This window comes from Schistocerca nitens, chromosome 9, assembly GCF_023898315.1.
Source record: "Schistocerca nitens isolate TAMUIC-IGC-003100 chromosome 9, iqSchNite1.1, whole genome shotgun sequence".
Taxonomy (NCBI): Eukaryota; Metazoa; Arthropoda; class Insecta; order Orthoptera; family Acrididae; genus Schistocerca; species Schistocerca nitens.
Window position 1 is genome coordinate 234,734,394 of NC_064622.1, and position 15,778 is coordinate 234,750,171.

Here is a 15,778-nt window from a genome sequence, read left to right on the forward strand (position 1 = left end):
GCTTCGGCATCGTGTTCGCCGCCAACCATGGGCGTGTCAGCTGCTGTGCAGTGCGTGTCAAGGGTTCGTCTCACGTAGATCAAGTTCTGCGCAGCCTGCTTCGTTATAAAACTACTACGAATCGAGACCTTTTCTCACAATGTGCAGCATTTGGCTGCCAGTGGACGAGCTGTAAAATACAGCCTGGATCTGAACACTGCCGACAAACTTTCGAAGGTTATTATGTTTTTTTTTTTTTAAGTGTCCTGATACACCCTAACGTTAGTAGCCAATGACGCATTACAAAGAGTTTCGTTCGGATTGTTATCCTGCTTTCTTTTGTGATTCTGTATAGGTACTTATCAACGAATAGGTACGCATCGGCGTCAAATTCATGTAAACAACAATCTATACCTTCATTGGCATGAATGGGGAGAAAGTTAATCTCAGACGAGACATCAAGTCTTCGTGAAGGGCAACGATCACTCGGGCAGTTTTACTGATGAGTTCAGTCTGGACTGCAACCATAAATTTACTTTTTTGTATTTTGTACGTGATTAGTGATAAACAGGTTACACACTGCACCTCGTCTCACTACCGTGCTTTGGTTGCACTTCACTGTAATGACCTGTACCACAGGTTTGAAACTAGTCATGGGTGAAGTGTTCATTAACAAAAGATAATTAAGAACAGGGTACGATCGACGATATGGCTCAAATAAAAACCTATGTGACTACTCTTTTGCAAACAATCGTCTCGTGTTGGAAACAGTATAATAAGTTAAGCAATATTAGAGAGCTTACAGAGACATAAGGACAGTCATTCTTTCCTATCTCAGAAGACGGATGGAATAGGACGGTATCTTGTGGGGTCTATATTTATAATCACCTGTATTTTCTTATCAATAGATTTTTTCTTTACATCCGGAAATGGAAAGGTGCGCTGAATTACCTGATGCACCCTGTCCAAATTAATATTGTGATACAACATTCCAAGGCATCTTAAGCAAAATTACGTGTAATTTTTTGAAGAAAAGTGTAATTAGCTACTACCGTCAAACTCATTTGGCAGCATTAAATAAGCTGTCAATCAAAGAAGTCATAAGGTTTTAAACTCGGTCGTTAAGTTTCACTTTAAGAATAGCAGAACAATACTGATGCTTCACATCCACTTACATATACGTCTACATATAGGGTGTTATAGAAGAAGTCGAGACCAACGATTTCATGTGGAACACTTGTGACCTTTTAAGTCGGGAAGCAACCTATAACTGGCCTACAAAAGCACCCTAAGCTACGACGCATGCGAGCGCAGCGGGAGTTTGTGTATCATCTCGCCCTCTTACACCAACAGCATAATCGGTCTTAACTGTTTGAAACTCATTTATTATTGTACCGAACATCATCCTTGAATATTAAACGCACTTTTTACTTGCTACTTACAAAGTAAAGAAATGACTTTTTGTATAAATTTTGTCTTAAAATTATGTGCCTTTCTGATGGCGTCAAATCAACATATGAATCGTTTTGCCTTCTTACTACGAGAATACTGCGCTGTAATATTGAAATTCAGATCGAGTTTCAAACGTAATTAGTTTTCCAAGACCTTCTTGCCATATTATCCACAGGGGAAAGTTTACATTACTGATGTTATCGAAATGAAAAAGAAACATTAAAAAATTGACCGACTAAGCTGATGGCCTTAGAGGACGAGAGTGTGTTCATACCAGTTTGAAGCTGTTTGCCTGTGATAGAGCACGAGTGTCGTGTTTAAAACTGTTCGTCTCGACTTCCCCTAAGGCATTATGGCACACTGCACACTCATAGTGTTTACACCCTTCATACTCGCAAAATGCCTGTACAGTAACGGCTGAAGCTACCGGGTTTAACTATTTCACTTCTATTCTGCTCAGGAATATGCTTAACTAAACACCCAAACCGCTCTAACCTTATTCTCACAACTGTTGCAATCTCCCGTGAATACACTCCTGGAAATTGAAATAAGAACACCGTGAATTCTTTGTCCCAGGAAGGGGAAACTTTATTGACACATTCCTGGGGTCAGATACATCACATGATCACACTGACAGAACCACAGGCACATAGACACAGGCAACAGAGCATGCACAATGTCGGCACTAGTACAGTGTATATCCACCTTTCGCAGCAATGCAGGCTGCTATTCTCCCATGGAGACGATCGTAGAGATGCTGGATGTAGTCCTGTGGAACGGCTTGCCATGCCATTTCCACCTGGTGCCTCAGTTGGACCAGCGTTCGTGCTGGACGTGCAGACCGCGTGAGACGACGCTTCATCCAGTCCCAAACATGCTCAATGGGGGACAGATCCGGAGATCTTGCTGGCCAGGGTAGTTGACTTACACCTTCTAGAGCACGTTGGGTGGCACGGGATACATGCGGACGTGCATTGTCCTGTTGGAACAGCACGCTCCCTTGTCGGTCTAGGAATGGTAGAACGATGGGTTCGATGACGGTTTGGATGTACCGTGCACTATTCAGTGTCCCCTCGACGATCACCAGTGGTGTACGGCCAGTGTAGGAGATCGCTCCCCACACCATGATGCCGGGTGTTGGCCCTGTGTGCCTCGGTCGTATGCAGTCCTGATTGTGGCGCTCACCTGCACGGCGCCAAACACGCATACGACCATCATTGGCACCAAGGCAGAAGCGACTCTCATCGCTGAAGACGACACGTCTCCATTCGTCCCTCCATTCACGCCTGTCGCGACACCACTGGAGGCGGGCTGCACGATGTTGGGGCGTGAGCGGAAGACGGCCTAACGGTGTGCGGGACCGTAGCCCAGCTTCATGGAGACGGTTGCGAATGGTCCTCGCCGATACCCCAGGAGCAACAGTGTCCCTAATTTGCTGGGAAGTGGCGGTGCGGTCCCCTACCGCACTGCGTAGGATCCTACGGTCTTGGCGTGCATCCGTGCGTCGCTGCGATCCGGTCCCAGGTCGACGGGCACGTGCACCTTCCGCTGACCACTGGCGACAACATCGATGTACTGTGGAGACCTCACGCCCCACGTGTTGAGCAATTCGGCGGTACGTCCACCCGGCCTCCCGCATGCCCACTATACGCCCTCGCTCAAAGTCCGTCAACTGCACATACGGTTCACGTCCACGCTGTCGCGGCATGCTACCAGTGTTAAAGACTGCGATGGAGCTCCGTATGCCACGGCAAACTGGCTGACACTGACGGCGGCGGTGCACAAATGCTGCGCAGCTAGCGCCATTCGACGGCCAACACCGCGGTTCCTGGTGTGTCCGCTGTGCCGTGCGTGTGATCATCGCTTGTACAGCCCTCTCGCAGTGTCCAGAGCAAGTATGGTGGGTCTGACACACCGGTGTCAATGTGTTCTTTTTTCCATTTCCAGGAGTGTAGATTATCTAAATTTTACTACGTCGTGTCGCGCAAGAACAATGTCCTCTTTCATCTCAAATGTACTGTGCTTTACCACCTTCATGAATATTATACTGACCTCCCACAATCCAAATAGTTAATCACTGGATTCGTCGACATCTGCTGTCTTGTCTATTTGATAAAGATACCTAATATCATAAAAATACACTGGGATTGATAGCTGCAGAATCTTACATGCAGTTTCCTTCATAAATGTACCGTAATTTCCAGGAATCCGACAAAAGTATAGTATAAGCCGTTTTCTATTTGCAGAAAAAATGTCTGTACGTAACAACATCGTAAGTCAACAGTGCAAGACGGACTTGACACTACTTGCAAACAGTTTACGCATATCCAGTTTATTAACAATCCTTTGGGGCTTCTCAATATCTTAGAAAGATGCTATCTTTTCTTAAGAGCTGTAATAATATTCGAACATAGAATATGCGATAATGCCATAGGACCCTGGAAATCTTCTCGATAAAATGACTGATTCTGTAGCAAACTGAATGTAAAACGAAGTAGGAGTTAAATTGAGGTCTGGTACCTTACTCTCTTTGAATACTCTCACTTTCCAATAATATTATTATTTCAATATTTCTCAGTTTTGACTGTGTGTGTGTGTGTGTGTGTGTGTGTGTGTGTGTGTGTGTGTGTGTGTGTGTGGTGACAAAACATTGGTACGGAAGCGATACACCCAATTGAAACTGAATTTTAAATGTATAATTAAACATTTCAGCTTTCTGTTTCTTGTCTTCATATTCAACAGGATACTGATTCACGAGGGAATGAATAGGTGGCACTGGGTTTCATGTGATCCCAGAACTTCTTTGGATTGTATGATACATCTTTCGGTAGAATTACGCACTCAAATAGTTGCAGGGTTCACTTTTAGCCCTTCTTACGAATCGACAACTTGCAATTAATTCGTGTTTATTAGTTCCATACACTCTTAATTATAGTGTAATTGGAAGAAGATGTTTTCGCAAGATTTTACAAATGGTAGCGTTAGAGTAAGGTGGATCTTTGTCGTCTTTTACTACCTCAATAGGTACTTGCGTAGGACGTAATTTATAATGTGATTTAATTTTAACCTCCAATAGCCTACGTCTTCGACATTTTAGCTAAATGTCCTTAGTTCATTATCTAAGCTGTAGGTTAGCGATTCTTAGTTCTACTAAGCACACTTACAATTCCTAATTTTTGTATGAAATATTTACTTTAGGTGATTTCACTGTAATAGACGCATGTCCACTAACTGATTCTTTGTTGACATTCCCTAAAATGGCGGATTTGTTAAAACAGCAGGACACCTAAAATATTTATATTGCTGTGTGTTTCGCATTTGCTTGATAATAAGCGTTGTATCAATTCATCTGTCTTTCCCATTGCTCTTGCACGCATAGTTTTCCGAGTCAGTATTAGATAAAGCATAATCATGGTCTTATTCTGCCTTACAATCGGTAAGAAGGCGAAAAATAACATCCAGACATTCGTATCATGTGACTGCTTATATACTGAACTGCATACCAGTCTACATTGCGCTGTCATCCAAAAAATAATGGGAAATATTTTGGAAATGTTCTTGAAACTGTAGGTCTATGTTTCTATAGTCCACAACATTGCCAGTGGACATTAATTATTGGCTTCTGCATTATCTGTTGAATTAACGGTATAAATGTTTCAACGTGCATAGGCGTTTTTTTTTATTTTTTGGTGATGTATTACCACAGTGACATTGTCACACGCTGATGGAACACTCAGTACATTAAATGAACAATAAATATCTCGAATGACAATATTAACAAAGGGACTGTAGTGGATTGAAATCTGGGCTAACTAACAATGAGGAGGGTCTAAGGAAGGTGACAAACATGGGCTATTGCTAGGAAACATCGGGCCAGTCAGCTCCAACTATTTGAGAAAACAATGAAAAGTTTAAGATAATTCCATCAAATAACAATCTTTAAGATTCATCAAAACTCTTAAATACGCTACCTTCTGTTCGTTTAGGTATTACCAGAGATATCAAAGGAAGTTTCCCATGAGAACAAATTCCCACCTGTACCTGAAAATGTGGTATTTGACTGCAAGTCCCTAAATTCTTGTAGAATGTCATTGAAGAAAATGTTTTCGAGATTAAAGGATACTTTTCTGACCGATAAACTACCATAAACTACTTCGCGTTTCCCATGAACAAATCTTTTATTTAGCGGTTACGGAACGAACGAACTGTGTCCTGCGAAACAATTGGGTGTCGTCAACAAAAAATTTCATGAGGTTTTAGATGGGTTTAGGAACATTGCATCAACTCGAAGTTAGCGATTTAATCTCTGACGAACAGCTTATGAATAAAATCATATACGGTGCCTAAAATCAAGTATCCTAACACTTCACGCCCTAGCAAAGGAAGAACATAAAAGAAAAATTCGTTAATTTACCTCAGGTGCTTAGGACAATGTGTTTATCGCAAATATAGTTGCGCTTCTCTTCTGCAGGAAGACATGCATTATGTGTCTTTTAAACTATCCCACATCTCAGAAATATAATGTCTTCCACAAAGATACTTTGAATTCTGTCTACAGGGAAATTCTACGCCCTATGTGTACACATCACAATAAAATCACTCGATATACTGATACTCTAAAATCTAATTATTTCCACACGCTGTATAAGTTACGTTTGCGTCGTGTTATTGGTTCAGCAACACGTATCTCCGTGAGGCGTCACACGTGATCTGAAACTACGACAGTGGCAACGGTGATTTAAACAAACGTATGGACGTGATTCAGTGGGTAGGAAAGTGCTTTAATCTCCCTCGGGAATCTGACCGGAAAATATCTGTCAACATAGAAACACAAGCGTTCCGAACGCGGCATAGTCCTTTATTTCTTTTGTGTGCGTAATTATGCAAGTGTAAATTTTGTCGACCATTATTGGGCTGCATAATGTATTAGCACAGCAGCAGAGGGAATATTTGTCGCCGGTTTCGCCCGTGTTTGGCCCGTCGGCTGCGACCTGCTAGCACGTACCACCGGCCGCGCTGGCTGAGTAACACGTGTCGGCCCGCGATTTCCATTTGCAGTCGCCGTGTCCGAGGTGTCGGCCGCACACAGCACGTGCCGCGCACGCGGCCCTGTGTGTTCAGCGACAGTGAATGTCTCACTTTAGTACATGTCCGAAGACCAGATTGCGCAGTACCGGAGCTGTAGTGTTTTTCAGGTGAGGTCATCGTCGAAGCTTATCTGTAGTCGTGACAACATTCACAATGCGTGGAATAACCACGGAGCTCTACTGATACATCTGCATATGTGATCTGCAAGCCACAGTACTGTGCGCGGCGCAGGATTCATCATTTTCACTCTTTCTATTCCATTCAGGAATGGTCGCGTGGAAAAATATTGCGACACTTTTGCATGAACCCGAATTTACCTAATTTATTCCTCATGAAAATACGTGAGATATGTATGGTATAAAATACTTATTTATCGGCTCAATTTCAGACTTAGACCGTCGGAATATTGTGCTTAATCCTCCCTCCGACGCGCACGTTTTTCGTGTAACGTCTCCAATGCATGTTCGTTGAGTATTTACGTCACAATGGCAAGTGATATAACGTGCCATAAAAGTGTATATTCCTTCATCGAATTTTTCCTGTTTATTTAATTCATCCTTACTGATAGCTATCCGTCAGTGTACACATTTTCAAATGATAAGGGCGCTGCACTCCGAAAAAGTTCTGCTCGCGAATTGCACATTTTTTAAAAGTTTTACTCCTACACGCGGCTAGGAAGTAGAGGCGAGCCTAACCGGTGTACTAATCTAGTAAGTCACTGGAGGGTGCTGTTGACGTTACGAAAAATTTTTCCAGTCAGACGGTCTTGCAAACCGGGCATGAGCGAGGTGCGTAGTACCGCGAACTCTCCAACACAGTGTGACCAAAAGTGAAGTAGTGTTTTGTAATTCCGGCACTTGTGTGCTACCGAGAAACTCAAATGTTGCAAATATAAGCTGACCTAGCATCCCGCCCTTGGGGGTGAGCAAGCTAGAGAAAGCTGACAGGACAACCTCGTTTTCTCTTATCGCGAAATAAGGAAGAGTTGTGCCACGAATATGATACACAAACTGCAATGGCAGTAATTAAAACAAAGACATTTTATGTTGCGGCAGGACCTCCTCAAGAAACTTAAATCACAAACTTTCTGCTCAGAGCATGAAAATATTTTGTTTTCGCCCAATCACCATAATAAAATAAGACAAATCAGAGCTCACACGGGCATATTTAAGTGTTGGTTCTTCCCGCGCGCTGTTAGAGAGTTTCTAGCCTCCCCCTTCCTAACGGCCTACTGGATTGCGATGTAACTGACTGTGATCGTATATGCCTAATGAAATTATACAGTGAGTAAGGCCATTGTTACCGATGGAAAATAACGCGGGTTACTTGGAGAAACATATACAACAGAATTTTCTGAAAGAATAATCTATTCTAAACTTAAACTAAATACTGATGACAATTTTGAATTGAGTGGAATATAGTGCAATCGCTCACGAACCGCACACGGGGAAAAAGGTACCACGTAATATTTACTTTAAATCGCTGATAACACAAAGTAAACACTGATTAGGTGAAATTAAGAGATAATTAAACGATCGCCAGCACGCTAGGGTGATGAATCTCGAGAACCTTAAGAAAGGTAATGGCAAATAAGTTTAAACAAATAATCACTGGTGTGGCAATCAGAAGGTTCTCATGCTTTTCCACAGCACAACAGTTCACGAGAAAATAAATGAATGAGAAAGTACTGAGTTAGCAGTTACTTATTCTGATATACTAATGGATTTACTGGTTAAATGGGGTTACTGGTTAAATGAATGACTGGCTTAACTTGAACTTTGTTTTGTAAAGAGATATTACTTTCAGTTACCTCAGTGTAACGTAACGAAAAATATAGAAAAAGCATGCAATTTGCTTTTGATTACTGTTAGACTGAAATGAATTTACTTTAAGCAAATGATGGGTTTTACTTTTGAAATAACAACAGTAAAATACATACCAAGCCTGCAGAAGTCATTCGCTAAGCTAAATATAGAATAAATGAAACTATGCTATAGCCTCTGTTACGCAATACAAGAACGAACGGTCACTGAGGCCGAAAATTTAGACTGAAACTGGTCATTTGCAAAGACACAAAACAGGTAGTTAATCAATTTTCATGTTCTTACGACACTCGATGATTGCATGGAAAGGAAAGAGGATCCTAATTGTTAATAATGTCTGCGGACAATGACTACACAGGTGCCCTACAGCATTTACATATTGCAGTTTATTATTCAGATTAGCTATACTTCGTCAAAGAAATGTTGCTGGGCAATGCCTACGTAAGTCTATAATTTTTCACTTAACAGTCTGACGATGTTGTAGCTGTACGGACGACGAACAATATAGTCGACGACGATGATGATCTGCCGTTCTTCTTTGAGAACACCGAGTCGTCTCCTGAGCCACCAATAATCATGGGACAGGCCTACAGTTGGAATTGCAGCTTCTCCGCCTGTGCGCTCCTACCGCGTGCTCAATACTGGCGGGTTAATGAATCAGGCGCGTCTACATTGTCTCGAGCATAACTGAACACCACGTGTGGATGAGCGCCCAACAAACATTTCCGCACTATTTAACGACTCAAGCTGCTCTGCTTCCTCTCTGCTCGCAGCGTTACGGAGACTCGCCTTACGAAAAGATAAATAATGACAATACATTGAAATAAAGCTTCCTTGGCTGTTACTCAGCATTTTCAGATATTTTCATTATAATTACAATCATTGATATACAGTCAGAAATAAATATACAATTGCATCGATTACGTATTAAATATAGTTTCTGTAATAGAACCTAAAGGTTCAGAAGCAAAAGTACGTTATAAGTTACAATGGATATTAAACGGCGAAAATATTGGGTCGTCCAGAAGGTATTTTATCTGCATTTTCAGTGCTACAAATGGAACGGTAGAGAAGTAGCTCTAATTTGGTTCGATGAACCATCTGCCAGGTACGTAATTGTGAATTGCGGAGTGAAACGTCCCCTTAGAAAAATTCGTGAATTGCTGTGCTGATAAACCTCTACGTTATTTAATTTTCAAACAGCTGAGCGAAACTGAACGTACTCAGACGTTTCTCTCTTTACTTATTCTGATCAACACTAAACCGACAAACAATATTTTTAGCGTAACGCAATGAGACTTTCAAAAATCCCTACAAAAGAATGGCCCTGACTAACAATAACCTATACCTTTCATGAATCACTTACATCACATATAAGTATTCGTTACTCGAACTACTGCAATACAGCGAGCGCCACTACTGCCAGCTAAATAAAAGATTCAAACTACTGAAGGCACTAACTACTGATAGGCATAGTTAGTAAATGATAGATTTTGATAGAGAACAAACAATATATTTACCTTAATAGTGTTCAAAAGTTCATGACATCCAGTATTACAAATTTACTGTCTCTGATGGACACACGTCCAGATCATACGCTCTCAAAATTCCGCCATCTCTCTCCACACATCCACCACTGCTGGCGGCTCACCTCCAACTGCGCAACGCTACGCGCTGTTTACATCCAACTGCCCAACACTACAATATCGAAAATTCCAACAATCCAAACCAGCCACAGACTGTACACAGCACAGTCACTGATTTTCATACCCATTTCATTTCATTTCAGAGCGCTACGTGACTTTACCAACATAAAAACCTAAACAGCCTACTTACAAGAGTAATTATGTAGAAGCGGATGTAGATGTAGACGTAGTAGTAGATGTAGAAGTACGATGAAGCAAACTGACTCGTACCCCTCACGTAGGAGTAAGTCAGAAGGGTAGCTACAAGGGTATGAATAATCGAGCTTAGTGGTTCAACGCAATCAGATGTGCCGCCATTCTGTCTGCGTCTTGAACCAAAGAGGATGACGGGCTTTTGAGTTTCAGAGAAACCACGACTGACTCTTGGTGATGGAAATCGGCTGTCGTCTGGCCACATGTCTGCCCATAAGTGTGGTGTGGCGGCTGCAGGACTTGAACGAAGTTTTGCCGATGTGGGGAGCTGGGATCCAGCCCGCTGCCGCCCTGTGAGCGACTTCAGCCGACAGTCTGTAAGATTTCCACGATCCGGCTGGGAGAGGAGCGTCGTCGCGGCCTCCTAGCCACCAAGACGCCGTCGACCACCGTCCTGGTCTACCACTGGAGGGTGACCGGGGCATCGCCGCTCGGCAACAGGACATCGAGCATCGGATAACGCACCCAGGTCCACGACTTGGCGACACCGAATAAGCGCAGGAAATGCTTAGCCCACACACCGCTGTGGACAGTTTGGCGCTACGGGGGGGGGGGGGGGGGGGGGGGCGTCCTTATGGGTGGCGGCGCACGGGCTCCGCGGCAGCAGTAGGGATAGCGGTTATCCCTGATACAACCCATTTTCAGTTGTATTGGTTTTTTTCAAATCCAGTTTAACCGCTCAAAATAACCGATTATCTGTATTTTATCACTATTATTTGCTGTATTAAACGTAGAAATTGAACAAAGACTGAAAAATTTTGACTCCCTCAGTCTTAAAGTGCAAAGAATCAAAATATTAAATTAAATATGCAAATAAAAGAAAGTCCGCCCACCGTTGGATGCTCCTCTGGAAAAGTTATAAGTAGTTGACTCTTGCAAACAAATCACCAGTATTCTCCTTACGCTTCTAATTTTATGTAACTCTGCTAAAAAATCATGTTGTAATAGGGGATCATACCAACATTCTCCAGACTGATGAATAACTGAAAACCTTAGCTGCCGACAGGTGTTGTTGATATACTTCGATGTGGGCAGCTGAAAATGTATGCCCCGACCGGGACTCGTACCCGGGATCTCCTGTTTACATGGCAGACGCTATATCCATCTAAGCCACAGAGGACACAAATGAATAGCGCGACTGCAGGGACTTATCCCTTGCACGCTTCCCGTGAGACTCACATTCCCAACTGTCCACAATTGTATATATGTATTGTACCTTATAGACATTTGCCCACCCACTCGTTTCTCGCGCACGCTTTGGCTGTCGGCAGCTGAGGTTTTCAGTTAGTCATCATTTATTCCAGGAAAAAGCTGCACGGTCATCAACAGTAATTGTTCTTTCGAGAACAAGTTACTGTCTTCGTATATATAGTTAAAGGCTACCCAGCCATTGACCTTCGTCTGTGCGAATGCGCACAGGTTGCCCAAACTCTTACGGGAATCGCCAAAGCGTGCGCGAGTAATGAGTGGGTGGGCAAATGTCTATAAGGTACATTGTGGACAGTTGGGAATGTGAGTCTCACGGGAAGCGTGCAAGGAATAAGTCCCTGCAGTCGCGCTATTCATCTGTGTCCTCGGTGGCTTAGGTGGATAGAGCGTCTGCCATGAAAGCAGGAGATCCCGGGTTCGAGTCCCGGTCGGGGCATACATTTTCAGCTGTCCACATCGATGTGTATCAACAACACCTGTCGGCAGCTGAGGTTTTCAGTTAGTCATCATTTATTCCAGGTAAAAGCTGCACGGTCATCAACAGTAATTGTTCTTTTGAGAGCAAGTTACTGTCTTCGTATATTCTCCAGACTATTGGCCGTTGAGAAGTGAACTATTATCATAAAGTGGCGCAACAGGTTGCCTAGTTCGTAAAGTCTCTAGTAGCCAGTGGCGCCATTCGTAAAGTCACGAGTGGCGCCACTACTGATTCTTGGCTAAAAACAGACTTAGTTTACTAGAGGCTGACTAATGTGAAGGTAAATAACATACAAATAAAAATGAGAGGAAAAACATCGGAAGATTCGAATAGGAATTACTGCTAGCAGTGATACACGGGAGAGGTAATAGTGAGGTTGAAGAGGAATCGCGAGTAAGTAGCGGCGGCCACGATCACGTGGACAGCCGCAACACTCCAAGTTACGTGGTCGCTGTCCGATGCATCGCTGCGGCCGTTTAGCAAGCCTGACGTAGACACCGACGTCAGTTGTTATCTCCCGACCGCCACTGTAGTTTCGCTTTCACTGGCACTGACGCATTTCTAACAAACGGCAACAGACAAACCACTGTTTTCGAGCGAACACGTTATTTGACACACGCACAGAATTCCGTGCTCTGGTATTGTCGAGGCAAGATGATCCTCATAAAGTTGTAAGGCTTCCACGAGATGCGATAGTACCTATTTCAATGTACGAAACGCGATGTTAGTATAGTAACACAATTTTCATGTGGGAAGGATTAATATTCACACGATTACAAACATGCTAAACATAGTACTTTCACTGCTTCACGGGCGGGACAGAAATCAGTAGGCCCGTAACACAGGCAGTTACAAAAATGCTCCTCCCTGGAAATCCGCTTTTTTTGGAGTCTCCGATTTCGTTTTCGCTGCAGGATCGAACGGTTTCATTTTTAAATTAAAAGGCGTGCGCCGGCGGCCGTGTTGCGCGGCGTCAGCTCGAGCACGATTTTCGTCCTATTTCCTGTCGCAGGCCGCACTTTTTTCACGGTGCGTTACTTCTTTAATTCCACAGAAACATGTCGATCAGCGACCCGAGGGCAGCCGCCACGCATCCTGGCCCTGGTTCTCACAGCAGGGCCTTAATTAAGGTAGGAGTCGCACCTGCAGGTCGAACGTGTAGTGGGCTGTTCGTTATTCTTCGTAATGAAAAAGCGGGAATGTATCGGGATAAAATTTATTTTGGAAACAAATGTCAAGCTTTACGTGCTCCCGAACGCTGGAGGTCTTTCCGTCATAACACCTAAATTTTCTTTTACCATTGTGCCTTATTCGGCCTGCTTCTCATTGTCAACCAAGTTATTTTAATTTTAGGAAGCTGTCTGGATTTAAAGCCGAATACATTTTCAATTTCGCCGTTACAAGCTGTTCACGGCAGAGGATAATATTAAACTGAGCAATATGTTAGATATATCTACATCTACATCTATACTTCGGAAGCCACCTGACGGTGTGTGGCGGACGGTACCTTGAGTACCTCTATCGGTTCTCCCTTCTATTCCAGTCTCGTGTTGTTCGTGAAAAGAAGGATTGTCGGTATGCCTCTGTGTGGGATCTAATATCTCTGATTTTATCCTCATGGTCTCTCCGCGAGATATACAGGGCTATTACAAATGATTGAAGCGATTTCATAAATTCACTGTAGCTCCATTCATTGACATATGGTCACGACACACTACAGATACGTAGAAAAACTCATAAAGTTTTGTTCTGCTGAAGCCGCACTTCAGGTTTCTGCCGCCAGAGCGCTCGAGAGCGCAGTGAGACAAAATGGCGACAGGAGCCGAGAAAACGTATGTCGTGCTTGAAATGCACTCACATCAGTCAGTCATAACAGTGCAACGACACTTCAGGACGAAGTTCAACAAAGATCCACCAACTGCTAACTCCATTTGGCGATGGTATGCGCAGTTTAAAGCTTCTGGATGCCTCTGTAAGGAGATATCAACGGGTCGGCCTGCAGTGAGCGAAGAAACGGTTGAACGCGTGCGGGCAAGTTTCACGCGTAGCCCGCGGAAGTCGACGAATAAAGCAAGCAGGGAGCTAAACGTACCACAGCCGACGGTTTGGAAAATCTTACGTAAAAGGCTAAAGCAGAAGCCTTACCGTTTACAATTGCTACAAGCCCTGACACCCGATGACAAAGTGAAACGCTTTGAATTTTCGGCGCGGTTGCAACAGCTCATGGAAGAGGATGCGTTCAGTGCGAAACTTGTTTTCAGTGATGAAGCAACATTTTTTCTTAATGGTGAAGTGAACAGACACAATGTGCGAATCTGGGCGGTAGAGAATCCTCACGCATTCGAGCAGCAAATTCGCAATTCACCAAAAGTAAACGTGTTTTGAGCAATCTCACGGTTTAAAGTTTACGGCCCCTTTTTCTTCTGCGAAAACAACGTTACAGGACACGTGTATCTGGACATGCTGGAAAATTGGCTCATGCCACAACTGGAGACCGACAGCGCCGACTTCATCCTTCAACAGGATGGTGCTCCACCGCACTTCCATCATGATGTTCGGCTTTCTTAAAGAGGAGATTGGAAAACCGATGGATCGGTCGTGGTGGAGATCATGATCAGCAATTCATGTCATGGCCTCCACGCTCTCCTGACTTAACCCCATGCGATTTCTTTCTGTGGGGTTATGTGAAAGATTCAGTGTTTAAACCTTCTCTACCAAGAAACGTGCCAGAACTGCGAGCTCGCATCAACGATGCTTTCGAACTCATTGATGGGGACATGCTGCGCCGAGTGTGGGAGGAAATTGATTATCGGCTTGATGTCTGCCGAATCACTAAAGGGGCACATATCGAACATCTGTGAATGCCTAAAAAAACTTTTTGAGTTTTTGTATGTGTGTGCAAAGCATTGTGAAAATATCTCAAATAATAAAGTTATTGTAGAGCTGTGAAATCGCTTCAATCATTTGTAATAACCCTGTACGTAGGAGGGAGCAATGTACTGCTTGACTCCTCAGTGAAGGTATGTTCTCGAATCTTCAACAAAAGCCCGTACCGAGCTACTGAGCGTCTCTCCTGCAGAGTCTTCCACTGGAGTTTATCTATCATCTCCATAACGCTTTCGCGATTACTAAATGATCCTGTAACGAAGCGCGCTGCTCTCCATTGGATCTCCTCTATCTCTTCTATCAACCCTATCTGGTACGGATCCCACACTGCTGAGCAGTGTTCAAGCAGTGGGCGAACAAGCGTACTGTATCCTACTTCCTTCGTTTTCAGATTGCATTTCCTTAAGATTCTTCCAATGAATCTCAGTCTGGCATCTGCTTTACCGACGATCAACATTATATGATCATTCCATTTTAAATCACTCCTAATACGTACTCCCAGATAATTTATGGAATTAACTGCTTCCAGTTGCTGACCTGCTATGTTGTAGCTAAATGACAAGGGATCTTTCTTTCTACGTATTCGCAGTACATTACACTTGTCTACATTGAGATTCAATTGCCATTCCCTGCACCATGCGTCAATTAGCTGCAGATCCTCCTGCATTTCAGTACAATTTTCCATTGTTATAGCCTCTCGATATACCACAGAATCATCCGCAAAAAGCCTCAGTGAACTTCCGATGTCATCCACAAGGTCATTTATGTATATTGAGAATAGCAACGGTCCTACGACACTCCCCTGCGGCACACCTGAAATCACTTTTACTTCGGAAGACTTCTCTCCATTGAGAATGACATGTTGCGTTCTGTTATCTAGGAACTCTTCAATCCAATCACATGATTGGTCTGATAGTCCATATGCTCTTACTTTGTTCATTAAACGTCTGTGGGGAACTGTATCG

The 15,778-nt window shown here is 43.4% G+C and overlaps 1 non-coding gene across 1 annotated transcript; it reads left to right on the forward strand.

Annotated features, from left to right (window-relative positions):
• The first annotated feature begins 11,811 nt into the window (after positions 1-11,811).
• On the forward strand, positions 11,812-11,885 carry Trnas-uga (transfer RNA serine (anticodon UGA)). Its single transcript has one exon. It is a non-coding gene; the product is annotated as a tRNA-Ser (tRNA).
• The last annotated feature ends 3,893 nt before the right edge of the window (positions 11,886-15,778 follow it).